The sequence below is a fragment of the Panthera tigris genome, chromosome D3 (assembly GCF_018350195.1).
Source record: "Panthera tigris isolate Pti1 chromosome D3, P.tigris_Pti1_mat1.1, whole genome shotgun sequence".
Lineage (NCBI taxonomy): Eukaryota > Metazoa > Chordata > Mammalia > Carnivora > Felidae > Panthera > Panthera tigris.
The window spans coordinates 64,806,402-64,829,715 of NC_056671.1; the positions used below are offsets into that span (position 1 = coordinate 64,806,402).

Here is a 23,314-nt window from a genome sequence, read left to right on the forward strand (position 1 = left end):
TGCCTACAGGGACCATCATAGATACTGTATTTGTGTGATGTCGGTTCATGGTCCAAACTCAAACTCCCTTTATAACCAGGTTCTCAAAGTAACAACCTCCATCAGAAATCTAAACTTAGTCATCTCCAAAGATGGAGAACATCTTTCTTCCATTTAGTTTATAATTGGTGAATTAAGTCCTTTTGGGCTCTTTTGTGATACGGAAGGGAGGTGATATTTATTTTAATTATCAAATGGAACCCATGATGGGATTAGGCACAAAGGTGCTGTTCATAGGGCATGGGAAGGTGGCAGCCCTTTGGTCTTATATGTGGTGGTCCATGGGCAGTGATCACTGCCTTCTCCTGTTTTATCTCAGGGGACTGTTTTCAATCAGCAGACTGTTTACAGCTCTGCAGCTGCCCCCGAGAAATGCCGTGTCTGCTAAGCTGTACCGCGTGGGGGGAATACTTTCAGCATGTAGAACATAATCCCTCACTAAAACCTTAAATTATCCAAACTGAAAGAACTTTCAGGGTTTAACTAGCTTTTCTCAGTGAGGTGGTTTGTTTTCATTTGCTTCGTTTCTCTGCTCTTGGCCTTTGAGCTGACTCTTGTCAGTTTCGTTCCTATTTAAAGTCAGTTTCACCTTTCGGTTCCCTTCTTCCACCTCAGCCTTGTAGAGTTTCATTTCCCCATATAGAGTGCACGCTGGGTGGCAAGGGGGGTGGTGGGCTTCATAATTAAGTCTAAAATAAGGAGATATCCCTGAAATATGACCAAAATATTGGACAATAAGTGGAAAGCAATTTGATTTAAGAACAAATCGCTCTTGGAAATCTTTGACCTTCCTATTACTCATCTATGCCTAATGGTATTGAAGTAGATCATGGTTCCCATGGTTCTTAACTCTGGCCGCATGTTGGAATCACTGGTAATTTTTGTAAGAAAGAAAACACCGTGATGTCTGTGCTTTATCCCATACCAGTTAACTAGAAAATCGAGAAATGCCTTCCAGGCACTGGCATGTCAGGTTTCCTAGGTGATGTGGATGCTCAGCCAGGGTGGGAACCACAGGCCTGGTTGCTTGCTGAGGACCTTGGTGCCTTCTTAGCTGAGCAGGATTATCATGCTAGTGGCACCTTTGTCATAGCAGCAGCAACGAAACAGGTGTAATGTGTCTCCTGACAATCCCCTCTCCTAGATTGGTAAATACTGTTACTAAAGTAGTATTTGTTTTAAAGGTGATCATCCAGAACATTTCACCTTTATCTTCTTACTACTTCTTGTTGCGATAGAGGAAGGGAGGCTCTCCCTCATCAGGCCTCATAGAGTTCTCCCAGAATGGGAGGGAAGTAAGCTGGTGTGTGTGTGGCGGGGGGGGGGGGGGGGGGGGGGGGGGGGGGGGGTCTCTGCAGAGCGCTGACTCTGTGTCTGTGCTCCAGGAGGCTCAGCACAGCCTCTGAATGATCACCCAGGGCCAGTCCAGAAGCCTGCCTCTCCTTGGTAACCCAAGTTGGCAACATAGTAATGGCCCGCAAAGCTAAATTCTAAATCTCAGTCAACTGACCTCATTTCTAACATCTAAGAATGGAGCAAGGCTCTGACTGAAACCCAGTGAATTTCATTAACTTTCAATGCCTAAATGCTTATTCTGAGCCATTCTGGTTTACACACCTCCTCTTTCCCTTCTCTTCATCCTCTCCAGTCCCTTGCCTACCCAAGTGTGAGAGAAGCACAGAATCTAATCCAAATTATAAGTGTGATATGCGATAACAATTTATTTTTCAGTTGTTTTGCAGTCAGTAGATGTGAACTTTTTTTGTTTTTGTTTTTGAAGGTGAGTGAGGAGATAGGGAGAAGTCTTTAGAACATCTTCTAATACACAGTGTATTTAAAAAACATCATATGCTGATTTCCACCATATCATTTTCAGTTTCACAAATAAAGGACATGCAAAAAGAAGCATGGCATCTCAAACAAGATTTAAATCATGTTTATGGTATTAGAAACATTTCAATCCTTTGCAAATGGCTGATGAATTTGATATGATATCTGTTGTGCATGAGGTCTTTGATATTGAAACTAATTATGAAAATGGCCACAACATTTGTATCTGCAGTGTGCCAGGAACCGACTTAGAAACTTCACACGGAATCATCTCTAATCTTTACCACAAATAGGCGATGTTGTTTTAATTTTACTGATAAATAAAACAAAACAAAAACCGAGGCTTAGCAAGTTTACAAAACTTGCCCAAGGTCACACAAGATAGCAAATAAGAGAGCCAGGAATCAGTCCAAGTTGGTCTTGATCTTAGTGTTCTCCCAGCACCCCTCTGATTCTGAAGAACTGATGATATGGTCCCTCCTCAAGAGAATACTCTTTGAATGAGGGGCAGTGATGGGTTACAGTGCTATCCTTGAGCCTGTGTTAAATTCTACCGATACAAATCTTAAGACAACCCACCATATTTTGTTAGAGATTTATGTCCTATGCATATTGATTTTGAATAGAGCTTTGATAATCATTATTGCATATGAGCCACATGATAATGATATAAGGCGGACAGTGCCATTGCTTTACCCTTTTATTCCCCTAAGGAAGAAGACCAAAGCAAGGAGAAATTGACTGCCTTGTTTATATTTAGAAGCTTCTTCAGTGTCAGAGCTGGGGCTGGGACGTGGTTCTTCTGACTCCCGGTACAGTGCTCTTTCCATCGCTTGTGACTGATGGTAGATCTTTGTCCACAGCCCGGCCTCATTGTTGTGCCCTGGCTGAGCAGCTATATTAGGACCATTAGGTGACAAACTGGACTGGCTAGCCAGACTGGTCTTTCCAGCTTCATCTCTCACCCTGGCCAATTCACAGTTCTACCAATCTGTTGCTGCTGCTGCTTCTTTTTAAATAATTTTCTATTTCTTTTACTTTTTTTAATTTTAATTTTCTTTTTTTTTTTTTTTTTTTTTTTTTTGAGAGAGAGAGCGAGAGAGGGGGAGAAAGCAAAGCAGGGGAGGGGCAGAGGGAGAAGGAGAGAGAGAGAATCTCAAGACTCCACACCCAGCACAGAGCCTGACTTGGAATTGGATCTTATGACTGTGAGATCATGACCTGAGCCGAAATCAAGAGTCAGACGCTTCACCGACTGAGCTATCCAGGTGCCCCTGTACCAGGTTTCTAAACACTTTTTTTTCCTGCTTCAAAGTCAGCTAACTTCTTTTCTCACTCTTGACATGCTCTCCTGTCCTGTCACCCTCTGATAAACCTTTCAGTTCCAGAACCCCTCCCCTCAGGATCTCTTCTATGATTACAGCCAGTTCTTGGTATCTCCCCAGGCCCTGGGCCCTGAATTCCTAAGATGTTGCTATTCAGACAGTGCAACTCACTTAGCACTTAGCACATAGAGGTCTGAGTTTCATTCAGATCCTCAAATATACATAAAGCTAGAGATATTTTTGTCTATTCTTTTAAAAAAAATTTTTTTAACTTTATTTATTTTGAGAGAGAGCGCACATGCACATGTGGGGGAGGGGCAGAGAGAAGAGACAGAATCCCAAGCAGGCTCCACGCCATCAGTGCCAGAGCCCAATGTGTGGTTCCAACTTACAAGCCATGACATCACTCCCTGAGCCAAGATCAATAGTCAGACACTTAACCAACTTCACCACCCAGGTGCCTCCATGTATTCTTTTCTATATGCTAAGTACAGGGATGGACGTGGGGTAGCGGTTCTTAAGTGTGGCTTCGTGGACCTAGTGGACCTTAACAGATACACACTGACCATTCGCTTTTCTCTGGTGTAGTATCTAGTACTATCTCAATGGCTGCCAGGGTATTCTGTGAAAAAGAAAGGAAAGAAGTAATTATTTTTGAAGTCAGAATGGATCAAGTGTTTCCCATTGAGGCTGGGAGTGTGGGAGTGGTCCCCAGATAAGGAAAGAATACGCAAGCCCATTTCTGGAGTGGCTGAGCCAAGACCTTCAGAGCATATTGAACAATTCTGTCACCGTCGACAATTGGCATGGGCAGAACCAGGAACCAATGTTTCTGAAGACTGGATCTGGGTGTCAGAATTTAAAGATCTTGAATTGAACTCAACCATTGAAATGCTTTTTGCTCTTAAGCCCCATCTTTCCTTGTTAAGAGTCATTCACTCAGTCTCTGACTAACTGTTGAGTACCTATTTGGGAAAAGGCACAAATGTTAAGTGATACACAAACAGAGATTATGAAGATACGGTGCCTGTCACCAAAAATATATCAAGTTAGCAGGGTAGAAATGCTAACATGTATATAATAAGTGCTTATGAGTAGGACAAAGAGAAGGGAGAAATTATTCTAGACCTGCAAGTAGCCTCATTTACAGAAATATTCACTGATGAATTTAACTGGGCCTAAAAACTACCTTGAATCGGCAGAGGTAGGGAGGGAAGGATCCTGGGCCAAAAGTAGGGAAGTATTCCAGGTGTTGCGGGAACAGTGAGTAGCTACATGGGTTGGAGTAAATAGTTGGGGTTATGAAACAGTGAGTCGTAGAGGACGTTGAACGCCAGGTCATGGAAATCAAACTTTCCTGGACCAAAGGGACATTTTACTGTGGCATAGCACCCAAATTAATGTTTCGGTGTCTTCCCATCTAAAATGAGGCCAGGTAAACAGACTGCTCCCTCTCAGCCCCCTGCTTGTGGTGAGGAACAGGGAGTCAACTGGCATCGAGGCATCTGCATCCTTTAGGTGGAAGCAAACACCACTGGCTACAGACAGCATGGAGCTTGGTTATTGAGGCAGAGAGTTATTATATTGACTCTCTGAACCCTCTCTGTGAAGAATTTGCAAACCCAAGAGGGTTGGTAAGTGACAAAGCCTTTCTCCAGTTTTCTTCTGATGCATGCTGGAAGCCAGAATTTAAATCTTTGGAGAGATGCTCCTAAACTTCTGATAACATTAATTACTATCTACTCTCCTGGCCGCATTTGTCACATTTGATCCTCTCCTCCTTGAACCACTTTTCCCTTGGCTTCTGGGACCGCACTCTCTGTTTTCCTCTCAGTTCTGCCTGTTTCTTTTCTGAATCTTTTGCTGATCCTTCTCATCTCCCTGACCTCTAAACATTGGAGTGCCCCATGACTCAGCCTTCCATTCTCTTCTCCCTGTTATACGCTCACAGGACATTGATTATCATCTATACACATAAGACACTCAAATGTTTCTCTCTAGCCTGGATGTACCAGCTGAAACTCCAAACTCGAACATCCATTCTGTTTTCCACCATAGACGCTCCTCTGCCCCAAATCTGCAATGGCTCCCCATTTCATTCTGTGCAAAAATCAACTCTTTGTGATGGCTTGCAGAGTTGTGAGTGAGCTGGGCCCTGTTACCCACCTGGCCTCATCTCACTATGCTCCATCCACCTTACAGAATGCTCTAAGCACCAGTCAACTTCAGGTACTTGGTTTTTGCTGTTTCCTCCCCCAAGTATCTGCAGTACTTTCTCTTGCTCTCTCTGCTTAAATATCAGTTATCCATGATGCCTTTCCTGGCCACTCTCTATAAAATAACAGACTCCATCCCTTCCTACTTTCCCTCTTTCTCCTAACCTACTTTATTTTTATAACTCACACTTATCTCTACCCGATGTGTTATGTATTTTCTTGCTTATTTGTTCATTAGCTGCCTTTCTTTGGCTGGCAGAATGAAAACTCCTTGAGGTCAGAGACTTTGCTCTGCTCACTGTGTGTCCTTGTGCCTAAAACAGTATTTGGTACATAAGGGGGTGTTCAATAAATACTTGTAAAATGATTCATGAAATCATCTCCTCTAGATAGAGAACTCGGAAGAGACAGTCTGGGTTAGGATCTGGCCCAGGATGAACTTGGTCAAAGGTCACAGCCAAGGATAGTCCTCACGGTGGAAGTCTTGGATTGAGACCAGGTTTTGCTGCAAACATGCTCTCTGGTTTTTGGCAGTTTGGGAATAAATCTACCAGGCCACAGTTTCCTCCTATGTTGAATCGGTGCTGATATCTTACCAACAGGATAGGAGTAAAGATCAGCTGAGGGCATGGATGTACTTCTGCCATTTACCTGCCCTGAAAAAGCAATCAGACTTGGCTCCTCTTGTTTTCTTGGAGAAGGGTACGTGTCCAGTCAATTCTGTTTGTCTTCCTTTGGCACAAGAAAGCAATGTAGGGGTTTTTGTTGTTATTGTTGTTGTTTCTAGTTTCAAGCAGGCATTTTGTGGGTGGATGTGAAGACATTTGGTTTTATTTGGGGGATGGTTTCTTATTTTATCCTCTTGTTTATGTAGGGTTTTTGTTTTGTTTTGTTTTAATGTGATAAATGGCCAGCAACTTCCCTGAACCCTGTGGAAATGGTATCCAGGCTACAGAATAATTATTTAGTGAGTGGTGGATCCAGTTTATGTTGGCACAGATCAAATTAATCATGATTAGTCATGCCTTCTCTGACAGTAACCTCATCCCTTGCAGAAAGGCTCCTCTTTATTAAGAAGGAATAGCTGTGAGGGATTTCTGAGCCCCACTCTGGTTACACTGAGTGTATGGGGCTTTCCCCATATCTTGGCAAGAGAGATTAAATCCGGATTTAATCCTATCCAGGTTAAAACAAACAAACAAACAAACAAACAAACAAACTAACAAACAAATTCCCATGAGGTGTCTCTCTCCCTGCTACTACTGCCCACCAGAGGAATTTAACTTGCAATATTAAAAGGAAAACAGTCTTTGCAGTAAGCTCCCCCACCCTGTAAGGGGAGCACAATTAATAAATGTAATAGTAATTATAATAAGTCTTAAGGAAGTAGTGTTCATTATAGTGGGACTAAATCCACAGGTTTCCTATCCTGGTACCTTGGCCAGCGTTTGCATCTTGGGGCTGGCAGTTGCTAAACCTCTAAGCTGCTTACCATCTGAAAAGCACTTCCCTGTCTGGGGTGTGTGTGTGTATTGACTTCCAAGAAGAAGGCAAGTTCATTGCCCGGGAATGTTGATAAAGAAGCCTCCTTTTCAGCTTCAGTCCAAATGGAGACATAGAACATTTGGAAAATAGGGAAGGACACAGTAGGCAGGCAGTGGACAGGGAGTCAGGGGATCTGGCTTCAGTTCCGGTTGTGAAACCTTAGGAAAGCTCTTAACCTCCTGGAGCCTTTACTTTTGCATCTGTAAAATGGAATAATAATACAGAACATTGTTTAACCATAAAAAGGAAGGAAGTTACGACACATGCTACAACATAGATGAACCTTGCAGACGTTATTCTAAGTGGAATAAACCACTCGTAGAAGGACAGATGCTATGGGATTCCACTCAAATGAGGTACCTAGAGTGGTCAGATCCACAGAGATAAAAGGTGAAATGGTGGTTGCCAGGAAGTGGCACTAGGGGGAATCAGTGGTAAAATACTGAGGGACTAGGGAATCAGTGTTCAGTGGGTACAGTTTTACAAGATGAGGAGTTCTGTGGATGGATGGTGGTGATAGTGGTGTACTGTGTGAATGTACTTAATGCCACACTTGAAAATGGTTAAGAAGCTAAGTTTTCTATTATGTGTATTTTGCCAAGAAATTTTTTAAAGATTAGAAATGGAATAATGATCATCTCTGAAAATTATGTTTTTGAGTTTATTATCTATTATGTCTCTTCAGAGTGGTGAGGGGTGCGTAAAATGAAGAAAGCATCGGAGGCCAATCTACAGGGTCCCAACAGATTTGGAAATGAGCCCCACACTTCCACCAGGATGTGTATTTGCAGGCCTGTCTACGAGAGGGAGTTAGTTGCATATGCTTCCACAGAGCAGATTTAGATCCAATAAGTAGGAGTGATAGGGAGGCAGAAATTCATATTAATGTAGGGAAATTTTTCTTTTAAAAATAAATAAAAAGCCCGTGTAAGAGAGGTGAGCTTCCCCAGGAAGTAGTCAGCTCCCTCTCACGGGGGTGTCTGAGCAAATGCCATGGTCATGTGCAGAGTCCTTCATACTCTCGTGGGATGCTGGATGACATAACTCTAAATTGTTTTCCTTTCCCACATTCTGTAGCTTTCTTCTTCCTCTTGTCACTGGCATGAGTGTTTCCTTTTGTTCCCCTAAATAACGGCATCTATTACTACAAAAGAGAAAAATAACCCTGGAGTTATTAAGGACTCCACAGGTTCCGTGGGAGTAAATTGAATTATCTAGAGACAGATCAAATCCGCTTGTAAGAAACTATTCTGTTCTCGGAGGAGTCACCAACTGTGACTTGGACCTCAAACTTAAGGGTTTCCAGTTCACCAAAGGGAAGGAAATCGGCAAACTCAACTCACCGAAGTGGATTTAAGCTTAGGAACACTTTACCTCCTTAAAATGGCCATGCTAAATGCCTGTAGGAAAAAGATTTAATTAGCTACTAAATTGTGTTCAGTGTTATACATGCTTATAACATTAATCTTTGTGATTAGTGCCAACAGAGGCCACCATATCAGCCACAGCGTCATAATTCTGAGCTAGAAGTATGCTTTTTTACACAGTGCAAAAATTTTTGTATTCTTATATCTTTTAAATTTTGGCATCATCATCGCTTACTTACAGGGTTGATAACAGGTGCTTTTTTATGTAATTCTTGGGAATACAATGAAATAACTTCCTTGCATAAAGTCTGTCTCAAATAAGCCTTTAATATACTCATTTCTTGAGCTAGCCAGTCTTTTGTCCCAGAGTTAATGAGTTGATAATTAAAGTCAAGAGTCAGTTCATTCTGAAACAGGCTCAGTGCCCTGAAAACTTTTGGTAAAATTAAACTGGAATTTCATAGCATACTGTCACTACCTCTATCATATTATTTACCTTAATGTTTTGGAATATTCAGATGATTTCTCTGAGCTCCTTGAGATTAGAATTCATGTCTATTTTACTACGGTATCTCTGTATATAAGTACAGTGGGTATTTAGTAAATGAACCTCAGAATGAATGGTGAAAGTCTGTAATCATCCCGTACGAAGAGAACCCATACCTGTTGTTTGTAACTGGGATAGTGGTCTTTAAGATGTGATTTCAGGAGCTCTTAATGCACTGGGGGGCCAATGTTGGGGACAAAGAGGACAATAAACCTAACCATAGAAGCTTTGCTCTTTATCTGTTTTACACATTGGATCCCATGCAAGTTTTGTCTAAGAATATTCTGAAAAACACACGTGAGCAAATACTTAAAACATTAGCAAATGCTTTCATGGTATATGTCTATGTGGTGTGGTGTATGTTGCAGAGCTTGGGATAAGGTATAATGTTTTCAAGTTTCTTTACTCACTTTAACTCTCTATTAAATGCTTCTCTAGTTTGAAGGAATTGGGCTGCTTACAATACAAGTTGTTCCATTAGGGATCTGTCAAAACTAGCTAAGGATTTTGTTCATATTTACCAAGTTTTTGGTGACTACCAAGTGTTTTGTTCTTTTCCTTCTAAAGAGATTGGAACTTCCCATTAGTGGATGTATGGTGATCACAGCTTAACCATATTGGACAATGAATTACACAAGAAACCTATAGTTTCCAAATTGTTCCAAACCCTATCAAGTATATAGAGAAGTGTATTTTACCAAAGACTGTTACTTTGACAGTTACTCCTGGTTGTTTAATAAATTCCCCATCTCTGTAGTCATTCCCTATACCCACAAGGGTGATACAGTGGTTGGCTGATAGACTCTTTTTTGTCTCCAAAGGGTTGTATGAAGAGAGATGGGCTGTGTGACCTGTAGGGTATAATATACCTGCTGCTGACTTTCTTTCTTTAAGTGACAGAAGAAGGAGGTTCATGAGGAATGGGGAAAAGGAGAAGAAACAAGCTGGAAGGTCAGCTGAACGGTCAGAACTGTGCCGGCAAGCCTGAGGGTGCTGGGTCTAGGATTTGGTGAGGGGGGGCTGGTCCAGAAAAGGAATTCTTATCCATGAAGAGTTCAGGGGCCCTACAGTTGGACACTTCCCATGGGAATGTGGATAGATCCCTTCCACTTAACATATCCCCAACCCCCTTTCTCTCTCTCTCTCTCTCTCTCTCTCTCTCTCTCTCTCTCTCTCTCTCTATTTCTGTGTGTGTGTGTGTGTGTGTGTGGTCTTTACCATTTTTGTCTTTCTTTCCATGGTAGCTCAACCCTAGACACTTTTCGCTTACCCTGAAACTGATCTTTACTATTGGGTACAGTTTCTAAAAACCACAAGTCCCTTGGGCACAAAAAAGAAAGAAGTCCTGATACGTTCTTCAAACTATATAAGAAGGTCTTTTTAAAGTGTGTTCTTTATCTCTGTTCTTAATGGGTGGAGATTTCTTAGACTTGTGTTAATTGGAAGAGACCCACCTAGATGACCTTGGCTCAAATCAAGTTATTCTGGAGACTCTAATTTTCTAAATGCTTCCTCCTTTTTTTCTACCTTATGTAGAAATCAGTGTCTGGAAGAAGGTGTTGGGAAAAAAGCGAAAATGCGGAGTAAAACTTAAAATTTTTATTCTTCCTCATGGTTATTCTTATGAAGAAATCTAGTACAAGCAACCCCAAAAGAAACCAATTTCCCTCCCCCGTTATGTCACAGAAGTTCAGAGAGGGCCATTTTTCTGTTGTCGTGGAATGGAAAACAGCTGAGGGCTGCCTGGCAGCCTTTTAGACACGCGTATCTATATGCAGCAGCTGTGAGGATCCTCTTGTGGCAGTGGGACCTGACACCACCTATGTGCCCGTATACCTTCTAGGCAGTGTAGGTGAAGGCACACCATCTTCTCTGTGGGCTCACTATGGGCACTTAATTGCAGACATTTCAGATTTTTCACTCTCAACTACACCATCAAAAGGAAGCCCTAGACTGTTCCTTACTGCTAGCGGATCTGGAAATTTTTTCAGAAGCCTTTTTTTTTTTAAAAAGGAAAGTGTTCTTCCCACTTCATCTTTCCCCTACCCTCAGCCCACTGAAGAAATAAATGCAAATTCTATGGGAGAGAGACCACTGGGTTGTATTCAAACTGAGGTGTCAGTGACTGGTGACTGATGAGTCCATGAGAAGAGTTTCTATAGAAATAATTGAGGAAGAAGAGAGTAGGAAGGCCTGGTGTCCAGCATGTTTAGGTAAGAGACAGCACAGAACCAGAAGTAAGGGATGCTGAGTGAAGGCCAAGAGTCTGGAAAACACAGCATCTCCTTGGTTTGCCTGAGCCTGGCCGTGAGATGGTGAAGTAACAACCTCACTTCCCTTGACTCTTGATCAGCTTGGCATCCATCGTGTTCTGAGTTTACCCATTTTGTTTAATTTGTTTGCATTTACCTATTTTTCATCTGGTACTTGCCTTGGCTTATCCTTTTATCCTAGAATTTGGTATTTTTTGCTGTGTCCTTGGGATTGCCAGTGGATTCATCATTTTATCTTTTATGCTTGGATGATACATGCAAAGTAGCTTACTATTTTTGCTTTTGTTTTTTAGCACTTGCCAGAACAAAACATTCCCCAGCCTCAATTGTTCACGAACAGCTCAAGGAAAAAATACTTAGAGTCATTCCTTCAAAAGATTTCAGTGATACGTTACAGATGATAACTATACAGATGTCAGGGAGCTCAGTAAACCAAATCTTATCAGAAGGTAAGGGAGGCATTATAGAACAGAAAGTAGTCACGTATTTCATATCACAGGAGAGTGGTGAAGGGTAAAGATGGATTGGAGAAGGTATTCCCAGCAATCGGGGAAGGATGCAGGTGTGCCTCCAGATGCACAACTGTCACTTGAACGCAATGAAGAGAATCGCATGGCACGTTGAAGAGGGATTCTGAGTCAGTTGTGCTCACAGTGAGTATCACAGTGGTCCACTACAAACTGCGCTGCCTGCCTGTCCTGGACCACTTGCAAGGAGGGCGACACCGTGACTTCCCATTTCCTCTAACGCTCACTTGCACGCTGCTTTGGGGGTCACCAACTGCATCAGAATTACCTGGGAGCTTTTTAAGTATACAGATTTTCAGGATCCACTCCAGACCAACTGAATCAGAACTTCTGAGCGTGGGCCTGGGGAACAGACACAGGCACATGGACGAGCTCACACTCACACATTTTTAAGTTCCCCAGGTGACCCAGGTGAGCAGTCCACATGGGAAGCACAGACGGAATAGACAGAGAGCTTACTGTGCACAAGTGAACCAAACCAAGTCCAGCCATCTCCTTTACTGCCTTGGGCTCTGTGAAGGCACATTTTTCATGGTGGAGTCCCCGAGAGAGGTGGGGTCCTCACAGGACTGGCACAGGGATGGCACAGAGACCCCCACAGTGCTGCAGACGCAGGGGACACCATCCATCTCAGGCCTCACTCGGGCCCAGTGGAACCAAGTCACGCCCAGGAAAGGCAGCAGAAGGCGGAGGCAGGGTTGTGCCCTGTGTTTTCATCAGCATGTGACCCTTTCCAGTCTTATCAAAATCTGCGTGGGTATTTCCTGCTGACAGGCCCCTGGAGGTGCAGTAAGCACAGAGGCCAGCTGGGAAGGGAATGGGGGAGAAACTCTGTATTGTGGATTCAATATCAGCTCTGTGATTTCCCCCCCAAGGGATAAATATTGTGCTTTGCAGCTTATATGATGGAACAGACTTCCTATGTGTACGATTCCAGGAAGAGAGTTAATAAAACCTCTTGATACCTTGCCTCCCCGGCAACATTTATTTGTCTAGCAGTGAGGCTGTGTGCTGTTCATACAGTACTGGTGTTAGGTTGACATTTGTTTTGACCTTTAAACTTTATGCTTCCTCCTTCGCCATCCTTTCCCCCCACCCCCGCCTGCCTCCCCACCTCCTGTTGTTCCTCAGTGAGTGAGTTTGATCTTCTGCGACCTGGGCTTTTCCAGAGGTTGACTCTCCCAGGCTTGGATTGGGTGGGGTGCAGCCTTTTCCTCTTTTTTCTGTGCAAGGGTCATTGTGCGACTGTAAAATTATTGTCTGGCGGCAGCACGAGAGGCATTTTACGTGTGGGGAGTGTGGAGAGTTTTGTTTTTTCTTTAAATAAGAAAAGGAAAAGAAAACACCTCCGGATCCACATCTGCCTGGGGAGTGCAGGGCTGGGCCTCTTGCATTGGCTGGAGAAGGCCTGCCCCTCCTCTAGAGTCCTGCCTCGGGCCCAGCGGGGATGGGGAGCCCATCCCTGGGAATACTGGTGCTTGTCAGGGAAAGGAACATTCTTGGCTCCGAAGCTTCTTCAGGTCCTGGGGGTATTTTCATGAGAGTGTAACCCCAGGACTAAAGGAAAATTCCACTCCTGGGCAGCCTGGTATTTCTGTTCTTGGTCATCCTCCCCAGCTGCTAAGTGTTGTACTTAAGTTTTCAGGCTCTGCCCTCAGACTGGGTTTGAAGCCAGCTCTGTGGAATACCACTGGACAACCTTAGGTAACTTCATGTTTCTTCACCTCAGTTTTCTCATCTGTTTAATGATTGGAGTTTATGGGGAATCATTGAGAATTAAGTTAATGAGAATTAATTAATTCTCATACTTAGAAGTATGATGGAATGTAGAAAAATGCTTAGAATAATAGCCGGCATTAAATAGATACCCAAAAGATGTTATACCTTAATGTTACGACTTCTTAAGTATCTCCTATCTGAAAGAATCTTTATTCCATTGTATTTTCAGAAACTGGACTTTTGAAGGTGAACTGTGCCCTTCTGTGTGGAAATATCTAGGAGAGGTTCATTTGTTCTTTGTTCCTTTTACTTTCCTGGTATATGTTAAAGACCAGGACATTTTCTTTATTCACGTCCATGGAATGGATTGTTACTGTCCCTCATCTTCCTTCCATACCTACTCCTAATGAATAAGAGCCCATAATTATCTAGCTATGACCTATGGCAAATTATAAAAAATAAATGTAGAGTTTGTCTGTAGAGGAAGCATGCTCACTAAGGGTGCCTCTAGACCTCCCATCCATGGTGTAGACATGCAAAGCTTTTCCCTACAGGTGTTATGTGTGCTGTGAGCAACCTCCCTTCACCACTACATTTTAGAGAGAGGATGTCCATGGAAAGGATCCTCAATGACTGTGATTCTAAGCAGTGAGTCTTAGTTGCAGATATGCCCCCAAGGACCTCGTGGCAAGGTCAGCTCACAGCCAGGCACAAAGACAGGGGTAAGGAGGAACTCTGTCAGATGCTGCAGGGCCAACTTGGCAGGACTGGGGTCTGCAGGTCACCTGCCCACTCCTGCACGGCAGGCAGCACATTGAGGTTTTGCCTGAGTACATCTTTGCTATGCCAACAGAAATTTGCCGCCTTCTTGCTCCTAGAATGTAGAGAAGTCGTAGTTCGGATGTTTGGAACCTCACTCTGTAAGTGCTTATTCCCGATTAATGGAAACCAAAGCCAAAACCTAAACAAATAAACGAGTAAACAAATACCCAATCCAACTATTAGGGCTCTGTGGAGTATCTCAGCGCAGCCAAAGAGCATGTGGTCAGATTCCAAGTACAGTACTAATCTCTCTCTTTCTCCCCTGCTCCCCACTCCCCCTTCTCTTAGGGGTGTATTCATTTCTTTCTTGGCATGGCCTGGCATGGCAGCATGTAGTTCCTAGGTGACATGTTAACATACTTCCTTTCTCCTGCCACAAACACTTAGAGTATCTAGGGACAACATTGCCATCGAATCAGATTAAAAACAGAAGTTCGAGCCAAAGGTAGATCATAGTTATTGAAGGGTAATGTGAGAAGGAGGAACGAAGGCCCAAGATTCTTGTGCTAATTCCTGGTTTGCTATGGTTTTGAAGATGTTTTTCTTAAAAGGATGATAGTCTTTACTGCCTCTTTAGATGTAGGCATGGGCCTCTGCATAGTCAGGTGGGGTCAGTCTCAACTAAAGCGGCGGTGAGGGCATGGGAAATTGTTCTATCTGTAGAACTTCATTGAAACATACATTCCTGGGGTGCCTGGGTGGCCCAGTTGGTTAAACGTCTGACTTTGGCTTAGGTCATGATCTCAAAGTTTGTGGGTTCGAGCCCTGCATTGGGCTCTGTGCTGACAGCTCAGAGCCTGGAGCCTGTTTCCGATTCTGTGCTTCTCTCTCTGCCCCCTCCCCCACTCTGTCTTTCTCAAAAGTAAATAAAACATTAAAAAAACACATACATTCCTGACCTATATCTATTGAAGTGTCCTTCAAGAGTATGTGTGTATGTGTATGCCCTGCTCTTCACCCCACACCAAACTGGGAATTAGACAACCCTGTTACCAATGATTGTCACTAGCTGTGATGTGTATCAGAGAGTAGCAGGAGCTGTCATACAGAATGTCACTTGGCAGTAGCTTATTTGAGGAGAGGGTGTGAATACCTAGGGTTATGGGAACTTTGAGTTGAGGGTAAATCGAGGGTCATCTAACCTAACCCTTTTATGGACATTCTGGAAGATACTCTTCACCCAGCTTGAAAATGTCATGCAGTCTGGAAGCCAGAATTTGAACCTGTGTCATCTGATCCCAGAGCACACACCCTTGACACTTAGGCATGCAGACAAATGACAGTAACCTCACGATTTGAGTGAGTCAGGAGTCTCTAGATACTTAACAATAGATTCATGGGATTCTACATTTTTAGTTGGATTTTATTCTAAGTCAAATCACTTCAAAGTTGGTATAATGCTTTGCAGAAAGGATAATGACAAGGTCCCTGGAGGTAAATTTAGATTTTTTTTTAAACTTTCCTGAAAATGCTAATGAAAGTCTTAAGAATGCTGATACTTTCAAATCAGTTCCCAGGCCTTCTCACCAGAAACGAAAACCTTTAGCCATTGGCCTGAATCTTTTCTTTTTCTTGTTTTTCTTTTAACTGCTATTGGGGGGAAAAAAGTTCAATGTTTATTCATTCAATATGTTTTTTGACCATTATTTTATAAAGGCTCTGTACAAGATCTGACACATACATGTTTGAGTACAATGCTCTCCCTATCCTCAAAGAACTCATCCTCTTCTAGGAGACACAGACAACTAAATCAACATGTGGATATTTCTGTGTGACAGATGCCGTTAGCAGGATGCAGAAGGTGCTATGGTAACATAGCTGGGGAAGTCAGGAAGGTTTCCAGAAGAGGTAATATAAGGTTATGATGTCTGGACTCCTCTCTTTTTCTCACTGTGCTCCTGCAAGAATTCAGTGCTTAAGTTTTGCTTACATTTTTTTTTCTGCCATGACTTCCTCCCATAGTCTGGTTTCCAACAAATGAATTAACTATAACTTTTGTCCCTCCTAGTTTCTGACCTCTTTTTTTCTGGTAGAGACATACCTTATTTTATTGTGTTGCACTTAACTTGCGCTTTGCAGAGATTGTGGTTTTTTTTTTGTTTTGTTTTTTTGTTTTTTTTTTACAAATTCAGGTTTGTGGCAACCCTGCATTGAGCAAGTCTGTCGGCACATTTTCCGAAAAGCATTTGCTCACGTCATGTCTCTGTATCACATTTTGGTAATTCTCACAGTATTTCAAACTTCTTCATTATTGTTATGTTTGTTATGGTGATCTGTGATCAGTGATTGTGGCTCTCTGCAAGTTCAGATGATGGTTGGCGTTTTTTAGCAATAAAGTATTTTTTAATTAAGGTACATACACTGTTTTTGGTTTTTAGACCTAAAGCTATTGCACACTTAATAGATTGCAGTATAGGGGCGCCTGTGTGGCTCAGTCGGTTGAGCGTCCAATTCTTGATTTTGGCTTAGGTCATGATCTCACGATTTGTGAGATTGAGCCTCATGTTGGGCTCTGCACTGATGGCACGGAGCCTGCTTGGGATTCTCTCTTTGCCTGCTTGCTCTCTCTCTCTCTCTCAAAATAAATACATAAAAACTTAAAAAAAATAGACTGCCATGTAGGGTAAACCTAACTTTCAAATGCATTGGGAAACCAACAAATTTACTTGGCTCACTTTATTGCAGCATTGGTTTTTTGCAGTGGTCTGGAGCTGAATTCACAATATCTCTGAGGTATGCCTGTACTTTTATTTTACCTCATAATTCCTTCACTCAATCCAAGTAATTAAGATGGAGCATAATTTTCAAATTTAACTCAGTTTAGGAATTCCCAGGCTTGGAAAGCACCATTTTTGGTCATTTCTTTCACTATCTTAGACTAAAAAATAGCAAGTGGCAAAGACTGGGTTTAGAATGATGGGAATAAAGATGACCCAATTTGGAAGGGACTTTAAGAGTCATCTCACTGACTGCCTGCATGTTGTGCCTCTTCCACCTGTAGCCCAGTTAGAGCAATGTCTGTCTCAGTCACCCAGCCAGGTAGGCTTGGGCAGATCTCGGCTCAGACCTCTTTCCTTGGGCTTTGATCTCTGCCTACACTGCTCAGTTCACATCACCCCAGGATGACCCCATCCTGCTTCTGCCTCCTAATAGCCTTTCAACATTCAATGAACAAGGACATTTTAATTTAATTGGTATTTACTTGTATCTCTCTTTTATCTCTTGTGAGGTGGTAATGTATGGTCATCTATGTGGAGCGGCCCTGGCGGGTTAGGAGGTGGTAATTGTGAACAGTCATCCCCTCCTGAGGGTGTTGTGTGGACCGACAGTCCAGGCCTGGACATTAAGTTAAGCACTTTTTTTAGGGCACTTTTGCCACTGGCATTTTTCCCTTGCCCTCTCCCCCATCTCTTTCCACGGCTCAGTTGTTCACCCAGCCAGTGCTCACATTTAGCTATTCCTGATTCACTCTACAGCACAGCCCGTGCTTTTCACGAGGATGGCCATTCAGACCCAGCCTCCATTGATTTTTCCTAAAAGGCCAAAGAAAATATGATTTCCAAACCAGACAGAATCTACTCTCATTTTATTTAGCAGCACTGTGAGGTGGAACTGTCAGGATAAGACTCTATCTAGCAAGTTAGAAACTCCCAAAGCCAGAGGGACAGGAAATTTCATGGTAAATATTTAAGCTCCTGGGCTCCAGGGCAATTGGAAAGTACGTGTTAAGAAGCTTTCCTCTTTCCCTTTAATTCCCCGTATTCATCACTTGAGCTGTGCCATTTGGGTTTATCCTTTATGCCTAAAGAAGTCCTGCCTTTTAATCTGTTAGCCAGGGGAAAAAAAATTGTAAAGAAATATAAAATACCTTAAATAATGCCACAGAGAGATAATATCCTGGGGGGGGGGCGGCATTTAGCACTCAGATGTCCTTACCTGCATGAATGTATGCACAGATGCTCATCTCTGCTGCTGGCCTGTTTTGTAGAGGAGGATACTCGATATGGGATCAGCAGGGCTTGGGGGCTAGCCCTGAACATTCTGTTTACACTTTGTCTGCTTGTGCCTCAGTTTCCACTTGTGAAGTGGGGAGAAAAGTTTCTCCTTAGGCTGTCTCCCAGGATACCCAGAGGATAAATATTAGATAAGTCGGGAGGGAGTGCTTTAGAGGTCAAAGTTGGGCAGTGAAGGTCAGATAGAAGTTGGTGTCTCCTCAGTGCCAGCATGACCCTGGTGTGTGACTTGGTGTTCTTTTACAGGGAGCACTGTCTTTCCTTTCCTCCCAAATACAGGAGGAGAAACCAGGGATCAAAATGTGAAATAACTTGCCCAATATCCCCCCACTCGTAAGTAGCAGAACTGGTTTACGCACTCAGCTCAGTGCCTGGCACTAAATAGTCATCGCATCAGCATGGACCATTATGTTGTGACTGTTAGTGTCATCCTCGTGGTTATGCTGCGTTTCCTTGTGAACCTGACTTTCCTCTCTGCACTGGTACCATCTAGTATGTTCTTGTCAGGTGGGGAGTGTTCTACCTATTTGCCTCCTGTAGGTCTACTCTCTTCCTCAGAGCAGGCACCACCCTCCTTTCCCCCCAGGCTTCTAAGCAGGTAAACTGAGGACTTCTGGACACCAGTCAGGAAGAGAGCAGGGGCTTGTGACAAGCTGTAATAGGTACATTTTGGGGCCAGTGATAAAAAATCTGATTTCTCAAGCACTTTATTTGTCTGCTGGATCAGAATGGCACTGATTAGTACTTTCCATGGAAAAATAGAAGTTGGGGAACAGCCTTCCCATTTCTGAATTTGACTGTTATATTTACAATCTCTAAGCAAATTTCTGGAATTTCACTGACAGATTCCCTGGGGCATGGAAATCAAGTTCCTTGTGTGTGCATGGGCTGAGGGGCAAGCTGGCATTTTGTCTTTATCTGCTGGAGCCCCTCCTTCCCTTCTCCCTGAAGGAGACAGTGCCAAGATTTTAGCTGTTTAGTTTGGCTGAGTTTAGAGGCATTGATACTGAGCTGGCCTTGTATGAAATCCACTTGCTGATTCTTTTCGTCTGAAACTGGAAAGTGTAATAGCCTCTGGAGGACAGAGAGGCATCCCTCCTTTCCATCCCTCTGACATTCAGCCTGCAGGGTGCTGATACCCCAAGATCTGAAGACCTGCTCAGCAAACTGTTCAAGCTGGCAGGGGGCCCCTAATCACTCACCATCTTCTGCCTCGAGTTTTATTCTGGGCATTTTGTAAATGGGCTCAGTGTTGAAAAGTTCATTAGAAGCTTACCAGTGAGAATTTGGTGTCACTGTTTGGTGTATCTGTACAGAACTCTTAGGTACTGAATCCTAAATATTCGTTATTGTTATCACTTGATTTTCTTGACCTCATTGCATGAATTTCATTAAGAATGCAACCCCCTGGGGCGCCTGGGTGGCTCAGTCGGTTAAGCGTCCGACTTCAGCTCAGGTCATGATCTCACGGTCCGTGGGTTCGAGCCCCGCGTCGGGCTCTGGGCTGATGGCTCAGAGCCTGGAGCCTGCTTCGGATTCTGTGTCTCCCTCTCTCTCTGCCCCTCCCCCATTCATGCTCTGTCTCTCTCTGTCTCAAAAATAAAATAAACGTTAAAAAAAAATTAAAAAAAAAAAAAAGAATGCAACCCCCTAAAAAAGCCTATGTTTTATTTTTTCTGAGGTCAAAAATGTAATTATTTGAAGTTAGCAAATCCAGTGGTGAGACAGTGTACTTTCCATTAAGTGACTCCTTTGCTTTTGCTCTCCAAAGGTCTAGTGTGCTTTTTGTGCTCACTGCCCACCATTGCTATCTGGGTGCCGTGAGAAGGGCTGGGAGCCTGTGGAGGGCTCTCATGGAGGGCGGAATGGTAGAATTTGTCATTCCTGCCCAGAGCCTGGGGCAGACCTGGGATCTCTCCACTGGAGCCCCTGCAGGGACTGAGCTGCCTGCTGAGGTCTATTTACTTAGCCCCAGAGAGTTTAATCCTATTCAGTGTGGGGTGATGTCACTGGGTCAGAGCCTTGGAGCTGGGCAGCAGAGTGGAAGAAGAAGGATGAATGGCTGGTTGAGGCGTGAGGTGTTGGGTGGCCACTGCACAGTGGCTGGAGCAGCCTCCTGGCCATCACCATGTGTTGATTTTGTAGTGAGATCATTACCTTTCCTGGATTGTTAAATGCAGTTTAATCTTCCTTAAGACAGGGCTGGACAATGTTGCTTTTGTGACTTCAGAGAGTCGCTAGACAAGTTAGAAGAGGCTGGGTTTCCAGAATTCCACCAGGAGAAAAGCACAGCCCTGTCAGAGTAGGGAGGGTGGGGGCGGGTGTAAAGCTTCTGTTCTCTGGAAATGTGCACAGTGTCATCGTCATCAGAGCCTCGCACTTGGTGGCGATGTTGAAAGGATTAAGGGCATGTGTGGAGCTCCCACAAAGTGCTTCGAGCTGGGAAAGCTTGCCTCAGATGGAGCATAGCATAGCACACCCCCGAAACCAGGAGTATCAGTTCCTGGAGTTCTAGAAACACCTCATGCATTACAGATGTCAAAATACATAAACTGCCTAGGTGTGTATTAGTTTCCATTGGTGACTGAGGTGAGTCTTGCAGTTCCTTTCTTCTTTCACAACAATAATGGCCTGCCAGTGGTTACTTTGGGGACAAAGTTGGCAGGAGAGGACAGACAGGGAAAGGGAGGGAGAGAGAAAAGGAGGGAGGGAGAGAGAGAGAAAGATCGCTTGTCCAGGCTGCCCACTGCTAACTGCAGGGAGACTTTGTAAAGAGACAGGCTTTGAGGAAAAATCTGAAAACATGCTTGGAGTCTGTGTGTGAGCTTACCCAACCCTCTCTAAGGGTGGTCACCTAATTACCTACCTTTACTAACACCTCACCTTTCCGCTCTTCTGCATCGGCTCCTAAGTTACTACATTGCCCTCCTGCTGCCTTTTATTTTTCTCTGTGGTTATGTTTTCTTCACTCCTTGTCCAATAGTCTAACAGAGTAAAATTTAAATCATAGCATCTACAGATTCTACCAAGCACCACCGTCTGTCACACACAGACATGCTTGCGTGCAACACCACACTTTCCTACCACCACTTTGGGACTACAGGAGAGAGCTCCTTCCTTGCTTGAGAGTCAAGGACTCACAGCCTGTCTACTCCTGGCATGACTTGTGCCCAAGTGTGCAGTCATCTTGTTATTCAGAAACACGAAACACTCAGGCGAGCTGGGCTCCAACTCTCCCAGGAAGACACATGTTGCAGGAGACCCAGTTGTACTCCATGATGATGTGCTTCAAAAGGCTCCAGAAAACAGGCACCTGTTCCTCCTCCTTCCTTCAGTTACCTTCCTAATTTCCTACAGAGGAAGAAGATGCATAGTTCAGGGGTGAGGGGCCTCAGGTCCCTGATGACTCGTCCCATCCTTGCCTCTCTGAATTGTGTTTCCCATTTTAGAGCTGTCATTTCTCTCTTCCTTTCATCCTTTGGGTACTTAGGATTTTAAATTATCCCTATCACTTTTAAGGATCATGAATCTCAAGTGTCTGTTTTTTTCCAAAGTTCCCTATTTTATATTTTAAGACATATCCACTTGTTCTTAAGTTCCAGAATTAACTGATTAAGTCCAAGCTGGAACTTTTCATCCCAGTCGTGATTTTGTGGCGTTTGTCATTTGAAATGTTCATATTCACACCTTCATATATACATTTATCCATTCATTCATCTACTCGTCCATTCATCCATCCTTCTATCTAAACAATGGATATTTATATAAAACTGGCTATGTGTCAAGCACTGCTCTAGACCTTGGCCTCACTGTGAACAAGACAAGCATAATACTGGGCCTCATCTTAGAGTTAGAGTCTGCCAGAGAAGAGAGACTTTAATAAGGAAACATGATAAAGCTGTTGAATGTAAGGCCGAGGAAGCAATGTGCTATGGCAGCCCAGAAAGGGCTCTCACCTAGTACTGAGTGAGGGTCACAGAAGTCTCCCTAAAGAAGTGGTGTCCAAGGTGAGAGCTGAAGACTAAGGAGTCAGCTAGATGAATGGTGGATTGGGTGAGATGGTGACAAGTCTGGCTGGGTCAAGAGAAGGAGTGGCAGTTTGTTCAAATGACCTGAGGCAGGAATACATCTGGTGGTTTGGAGGAAGTGATAAGTGCCAGTATGGCAAGCCTGGCCAAGTAAGGCAAATATGTAGCCAGAAAGGCTAGTGAGGGAGTTCTAGAGGGTGGGGTGGGGAGATGAAGGGGGCCTCATGGTAGAGGTCTTCCTGGACTTCCTCCTGGGGACAGTGGGCAATCACTGAAGATTTTAAGCGTGGAAACATGACTTTAGTTAATTATTTCAATGATTGCTCTGTCTGTTCTGTGGAGAATGGGTTGTAGCTAATAAGGATGGCTATGGGAGATATGCTTACCTAACTGAAATTCTTAAAGACACAAAGGAATTGGCCCACATTGTTCTGATTGGCACCACTCCCACTCTGATATTTTTTAATGTGCCCCCTTTTTAAATCACTAAAGCCACAATGTTCAGGTGTACTTCTTGAGACAATTGCACATGTGTGCACACACATGCACACACCCACACACACTGCAGGAAGGGTCCACATCATTTTCACTTACGCATCCCCCATTGCCTAGCAATAAAAGGTGCCCAGTGAATGTTTGCCAAATTGATGAATGAATGAAGAAATGCGTAATCCCTCATTAGACACCCTTTTGAAAGAATTTTCCCACTATTGTTTCCCTTGATATCCAAATGAGGAACATGACAGAATGCAAGGGAGAAGGAAGGAATGCAGAAAACTGAACTGAGAGCCTGGGTTCTCACCCCACCTCTGCCTCTGAGAAGTGAGCAAGTGGGGCCACACTGCGGCTTCTTGATACTCTGGTTCTCCAAGTGTAAAATGAAGGAGTTGGACTGGAGAAAGTCTATTAATCACCTAGTTTGGGTAATTCTATAACTTAAGGCACTGTAATACTGTTTAAATCAAACACAACCCTTATTATTGACAACCCTCAGCATTTTGAGTTTGTCATAAAATATCCTTTGCTAGAGGGATGTCAGAAAACCAGGACCACTTTATCATGG

General features: G+C 43.5%; 1 protein-coding gene across 3 annotated transcripts in view; it reads left to right on the forward strand.

Annotated features, from left to right (window-relative positions):
• The window catches only part of SETBP1 (SET binding protein 1), a 370,870-nt gene that overhangs the window by 74,338 nt on the left and 273,218 nt on the right, over positions 1 to 23,314 (forward strand). The gene's annotated exons all lie outside the window — the stretch shown is intronic.